Genomic DNA, 7,396 nt, shown 5'->3' with positions numbered 1-7,396 from the left:
GTCAAGATTATGTTGCCTTTGTCTCACCTCAGATGTTTTCAGAAACATATTTTGGTGTACAGTTTAGCTGTAAAATGAGAGCCCCCCCCCCCCCATGGGCAGGGCTTGTTTCTTCAGTCAGCTGTATCCAGCATCATAAACTTTCTCATTTTACAGCTAAACAGTACGCTTTACACTATCTCATGTACTTCTTTGGAATATGGTGACATGTTTAGCAAACATGAAAGTTACCAAGCTTTAATGCATGGCTGCTGGACACAGTTACTAGAAGAGTTGGCAGTAAAAATGCAGTGTGCTTTTTAGCTAGGACTGACTCACAGTAATCACTTGAAGACTCACCTTAACTGGTCTTCTGAAGTTTTAGGGAGAAGTAAGAGTTTGGAAAAAGTATAAATGTAATGTTTACATTTGAGAATGCAGATATGCAGATTTTTGATTTACACCCAAAAAAATAAGCACACTGAACATAAAAAATGCAACATGTAAGGGAAAAGTAGGGGATGAGTAACAAGGCTATAAACCTGTAGAGGGCGCTGCTGCTCTGTACTGGAATATGTAGGCAGACACATCTCTGCCTTGGTAAAGATTATTTTTTATCTTTAACTGACTTGTTTTTTCTGTGTCTGTGTATATGTGCATGCACGTGAGGAGTACGCCTGAAGCGTCACAGATATGTAAGCATGTCTGTGTACATGTTCAACTCTCGTGATATAGAGAGCAAGTGGAGTGGGAGGGGATATCTGTTTCCTTTTGCTAAACTTAGCTGCAGCTACAGAGAACCATTGAGCAGAGAGGTGAGGGAGGTCATCAAGGCCACTTGAGCAATGGAGGGTGGCATCAAAATAAACTGCAAGATGCATCTGGCTGTAAATGGTTGTGTTGCTGTATCTAGCCCTGCAGATTCAGGTGTTTTTTGTTTGTTTGTTTGATTTTCTTAAGTTTTACCCCCTTAATTTCTGCTTACACCCGCCAAAAATATAGGGAGGAATTTTACTTGGAAATATATGTGTGTGTTTTTCCAGAATCCATGTCCTGGTTACTTAGTAAAATGTATAGACAATGTTGTGAGCTGTTTTCTTTGGAACTACTTTCTAACAGAGAAATAGCCCCAGGACAAATTAATCCAAAATGATCAGATTTAGATCAGAAATTTTAAAATTGGGATGAGCACATCCTTTAAGGAGTAATATTTGTACGGTTGGCCTTATGGATACATGCAATATTTTAATACACACCTTTCTGCCACACTATGTGAAGCTGAGTGCACTTATGTAATATATGGTACAACATGTGTAATACTTTTAATGTAATGCCTTCTTAGGGCTTATATATAGTAAAGAACAGGGAATCAGAAAAGGACATATATATGGGAATTATGGAGATTAAAGGACAATAATGTATGAAGAACTTAGAATTTATTCATATGGTTTAAAATAACTATTTATATGGAGAGAGTACAAAGGATATTATAAAATCTTATCAAAAGCGTATGCATGTCTGCGTGTGTTTGCATTCTGTCCCGCTCTGTCCTGATGAGTGTATCTCACTGGGGTTTTGCACATACAGGACAGTTTGGTTGTGCTGTTTTTTGTTTGTTGATACAGTAATGACTTGCAGCTATCAGTGTGCAGGCAGTAGACAGTGATTCATCTCACAGTTGGCGCTGTAAAAGGGTAGTGAACCCTGCAAAGAGCCTGTATGCACTGCATGAGTCAAACAGCAGCTCTGTAACAGATGATCTGTCTGTCACCAAGATCCCTGCCCCCTAATGCAGGTCAGAGAGGCAGGGGGAAGAAAACACAGACTCAGAGGAAGCATGTCTAATGATGTCTAAATGCATTGTACTTTACCCTGCTGGAAATAGATATGAGGGGTTATCACAGGCAACTAACTACAAAAGAAAATTTTAATTTAAAGTTAAATTTATTTAAAGTTGTTTAAAAAAAACAAAACTTTACATCCTGTTTCCTTTAGTGTGCAGTAACAGTAAAGAAAACAAATGCACAAACATGTACGACTGATCTTTCCTGTCTTTCTCTGCTGATAACAACACGTGAGCTTTGTATTATTACGCTCTCTACAGCTCCCAAACTGTTGACACTAAATGTAAAGCAGTAGGGAGTTATGGCCCGAGGGCAAAGCTTGGCTGTTTGTGAGTGAAGAAAGATAAGAGGGGAGTGCAGGTTAATCAGGTGTGACTCAGGCTATATGGGCATAGATTTTGCCTCAGCTTTTAAGGGGGACACATATGAAACAGGCGGTTTAGGGGTCCTCCATCTGAAAAACTTGATCATAAAAAACAAAATTTCCTGCATTTTAGGGATTTTTTGTGCATCTATTTGTGCCTTTTATGCATCAATTCATGCTGTAAATGTCTTCAATTTGTCAAAATAAAAGTCCATTGCTACTTTTCATGTTGTTTTATCAGTGTGCCCGTCTTCTAAATATGGAGGTGAAGAGTCCCCTTTAACTCTTTAAAATCTGGATCGACATCACTTTTGTTGTGCTGCACTCAGTCACCTTTCATAAGCACTGAAACCCATGGAAGCTGGGAAAATTGGTTTGATTTCTTCAAAAACGTGGGAGAAAGGGCAATGAACAATTACATAAGAAATGTCTGGAAAATTGAAAAAACAAACAAATAACACATAACACACACACACAACATGGTGAAAGGTGACAAGACAGAACAAAAATGACTCAAAAATTATTATGTTAAAGAAAAAAAGATTTTTCTTTTTTTTTCACTTTCTTATAGTCATTTTTGTTTCTGTTTTCTTGTTCAAGTTGCCCATTGCTTTCTTCCCATGTATTTGAAAGAAATCAAGCCAATTTTCTTTTCAAACACAGTTTTGCCGAAGGGATTCAAACACTCATTGCATACAGAGACATGTCACTGAAGACGTGTGGTTGCAATGTGATGTAGGCTGTTTACCTGAAAGACTGTCATAGATGATTGGTTGCTTTTGAGCAGAGGTTTGACTTGTTTTTCAGTGAAGCTTTAGATGAACTTGCTTACTGTCTTCAGCATTGCTATTACATTACAACATCCACAGAGGGGGGAGTGGAAAAGTCACACATTGAAACATTAGTCAATCATACTTCATATCAACTTCAAAACGCAGCCCTTTCCCAGCTCAGCCCTTTCCCAGCTGGATTCTTCCTCCCTTGTTTTCCCCCCTTTACTAAATTCCTTCCTCCTGTTTCCGGGTGTTTCTGCAGAGGAGAACTGACTGATGTCCCTGTATGGAAGAAGAGGAAGAAGAAAGTTTTCAGGAAGATTTCAGCCTTCGGCATATCAAGAGCTAGAGAGGTCATGAGAGAAAGAGATGGTTTAACATGGACAGAAAAGGAGAATGGTGTTGCTCAGTTTTGTACAGCCTGTTCATGGCACAGCTACAGCTACAGTGTGGGGGTGAGTGAGAGAGAAAAAGAGCGTGGTAAGTATGCGTGAGTAAAACAGCGTCATCAGGCAAGGAGGCGGACCCCGCCAGACTATGGGTGTCGCTGTGGGCGGGGCTTGGCCGCTGCAATTGACAGATTACAGCGGTAGGGGCGTGGCTTGCCCATGCAGACAGAGAAGCACGTGGCTGGGGCCGTCTGCACGAGGGAGCAGCAACAAAGACCAGCCAGTCTGGAGAGCAGAACAGAACACAGGACATCTGCTGCACACACATGTACACGCACACACTCTCTCTTTCACACACTCACATGCAAAGGGTTCACATTTGTTCACCTCACGCAGGCATGAGGCCGTACATGGAGTCTCCTATATCAGCTGCAGAGGACAAACACACGCGCACGCACGCACGCACACAGAGACAGCAGCAGCATACATTTGTGACTGACAAGTCGTTATTCTACACTAACATAAACACACTATTACGTGCACGTGCACCACTTTACTGCAACAACTTGCACACATATTTACACATACACACGCTATCAATCACCAACAATCATACCCCTGTACAGTTTGTGTGTGTGAAGAAAGGGAAAGACTTTAGACAGAGTGTGGGTGCTGGGAAAGTTTGGGGGGACTCCTCCCTGGTCAGAAACAACAAGAAACACATTCATAAGAGACGTAGAGGAGGCTGTGTAGCAGCACCAGCGAGGGACTAAATGGTCAGTAGGTGCTGATTCAGCAGATCTCATTCATTTGATCCAATCTCGGTGACAAACATACATTTATGATACAGGTTTTTTTCAGCAAGTTAATTTCACAAATGAACACAACATTTTTTAAGCCTAAATGCAACTGAAGAAGTCAAAAGCAATTATTAAGCTGTGAACAAACTGCACCATGGTTGCATGATTGCCAACACAAGGCTGTAATTGTGTTTGTCGTGATGATGTTCCGTAGTCTCATTTAGCCACTTGTTAACAACTGCCTTTTTTATGACACATACAAGCTTAAAAGCATGTGTGGTATTTACAGACATATTTTTTTTTGTAGACGTCAGACGCTGAATAAATTGGCAAGTCATTGTGTCTTCATCTGTAATTTTCGTTTTTGTTTACAACTGCATAGTTTTTGTATGCAAATGAAATTATGTTTGGTATCATTTTTTCCAACTGGTGTTTCGTAACGTTAACTTTGGTTCTTCATGGTTTTCTCCTACAACTTGATTGGATGCTGTCGGATCGGCTTAAACAAAGTAGATTTAGGAAAATTCGTGTTGACTTGGCGGGAATTGAATAGTGTTAAAGTTGATTGTTTCAGGAAATGAAGACAAATGAATTAATTTGCGGCACACTTTTTAAATAACATACTTTTAAAAATTTGCTTGGAAGGTATCATTTCCATGTCAAAAAGCTTAAGTCCGAACGAAGTCTCGAGTCAGTAGTGTTAAAGTCCATGTCAAGTTGTACGTCTTTTTTGATTTTCTCAAGTCAAGAGTCATCAAATTTGTGACACAAGTCTGATTCAAGTCCAAGTCAAGTAGCTCCAGTCCACACCTCTGGTATATTCTATCTCACATGTTTCCTCCAGTGGGTTCACCTTGTGTGTCCCCAATAATCACAATAAAAGCAGTGTAAATGGAGCTGAAAGTAGCAAGGATTTACAACAAAGCTGTCCCTGATCTCCCCAGAATCATGCAGACAGGCACCCTCTGTTCACGAAATGTTTCTCTTTACTTATGTTAACACAAACACACACATGCATGCGCATACGTCATCGTCCCTTTAATGAGGGGCTGCACATGAAGTTGAATGTGGACAGAGCAGGGTGGGGGATCAAGTTTTTGAAGCAATGGTTTTAGTCAGCCTCAGTGCAGAGCTTATCAAGCCCCGCACACAGCTTATGTAAATGGATAAGCTGCCATTTCCACCACTAGCCCCTTTATCAACAGTGTCTCACCACACCGACGCCAGACGCAGGCAAGCTGTGCCTCTGTGTGTGTGTGTGTGTGTGTGTGTGTTTGGCCAGTATCTGCCTAGTAACTACAGAAGGGCTGTTCCAGATTCACAAAAGTAATCCTCACACCCTCTCATGCTCACACACCCACACACTCACAGACTTAAACACAACAGAAAAACATAGCTGCAGATCAGATTGTATGCATCTGTTGTCATGGCAACGTTGTCACTTTCAGCTCCTCACATGTGCCGGTCATGGTTTTGGAAAACAATTATTGTCCCGCCCCCATCCTCAATACAACCATCAGCACCCTTACACCTATCCACCCACACACACACCAAAACCTACAAACATATACACACACACACACACACACATACATATAGAAGCTGATTCTGCGAACGATGACAGCGAGGGGGATGGGTAATGATACTCGACACCTCCCACTCTCTCCTCAACTGCCCCCTCCCCTCACTGAAACCCATGAACCTTCACATACTGAACAGACATACATTTCGCATACACATGCTCCCTCTTTTCTGCTCCGTACAGGGCTGCGTTAAAACAACACTCACACACAAAGACCTCAGTGTACAACACAGAACAGGTTTTCCCTCTTGCCTTCCCCCCTCCAACCATGTGCCTTCTTTACTCACATATGAAAAGCTTATGTCTGCAAAACAAGGGAACCATAGGCTACTACTATTACTGTCAATGACATGGATTTGCATAAAAATGCCACATGATGAGCTGGCAGAAGTGGAATATAATATGTGTGTTTTCTTTAGTGTGTAATCTCCAGAAAATACATATCATTGTGGGGGGGTTACCTTAGAATGAGGCGTTTTTATTTACATAGGGGAGCAGATACTCGTCTATGGAGACTGCAATGTTGTACCAACATGTTTCTACTGTAGCCCAGAAGGGACAAACAAAACTTTAGATAGGGTCATTGGCATTTTTGTGTTAACCCAATGAGTGTCAGAAAAACTCAAGTGAAACTGCTCTGTTTAGTGTTTTACTTGTTTAAATCGCAGAGTACCCTAAAACTGCTTTTACATTGCCTGTTCAGGGTGGGGATATGGCCCTGTTTTGCCACCTCACCTTTCTGTATAAAATGTATGATCGCAGAATAGGTAAGATCAGCGGCCAAAAATGACCGCAAATTGAAAAACAATGATGTCAGGGAGCTCCTTACCCTACAAGCAGAGGACGAGATCAGCCACCAAATCACAGAGACAGTAAACAATGTTGATGATGATGTTATTGACATGTTATGTCATTGTTATTGTTTATGCATCGCTAACGTCGTCTATGTATGTCACACTAGAGGCCGATGCTATTGTGTGAAACGTCACACCCGTCATGCCTCTTTCGGCTTCGTAATGCCGGCATGCTATCTAAAATTACAGAACAGCATGATTTCCTCACATCTGTTTGTTTTTAGAAAGAAAAAGATCTCTGTGGATAATTTGGCTCCCGATGAAAACTACCTGTACAATGAACACCAAGGAATTCTCACCGGGAAATGTTTCCACTGTTTTCAAAATGCAATCTTTACAGATCTGTGCCACTAAATCCAACTAAGTCTCCCACACAGTTCCTTGAAATCTAAGCCACAGGTGCCTTTCAGTAGTTGTCAATATGTCACTATTCTGCCATAATTTGTTCACAGTATTTGATGTCACTTTAATCAGCGAATAGCAATCCATGTTTTTTAGGAACCTCCCCTGGTACCTTGGATGTAAACTTTATGCAAATGAACTCTCTGTCATCAAGCGAGTGTGAAAGGCAGAGAAAGAAAAGCAGGGGACATCATTAACATGATGTGATATTGAATTCATTACTGAAAATGATAAGTGTGAATGTGTCAGTGTCAGTTTACGACTGGCCATCCTGCAGTTATAGTGACTCAGATTATCACCAACTGGCTTTTAGTTATCAGAGACTAACAATCAGACTGAAGATGACATGAGAGTTTGTTATCCCTAAGTGTTGCTGCTGATCAGTAATCAGTTGCTAGGTCTCCTCAGC

This window comes from Plectropomus leopardus, chromosome 4 (assembly GCF_026936395.1).
Source record: "Plectropomus leopardus strain MGB_pleo_1.0 chromosome 4, ASM2693639v1, whole genome shotgun sequence".
NCBI classification, from domain to species: Eukaryota; Metazoa; Chordata; class Actinopteri; order Perciformes; family Serranidae; genus Plectropomus; species Plectropomus leopardus.
The sequence above is the reverse complement of the archived record's forward strand: the minus strand, read 5'-3'. Positions refer to the sequence as shown.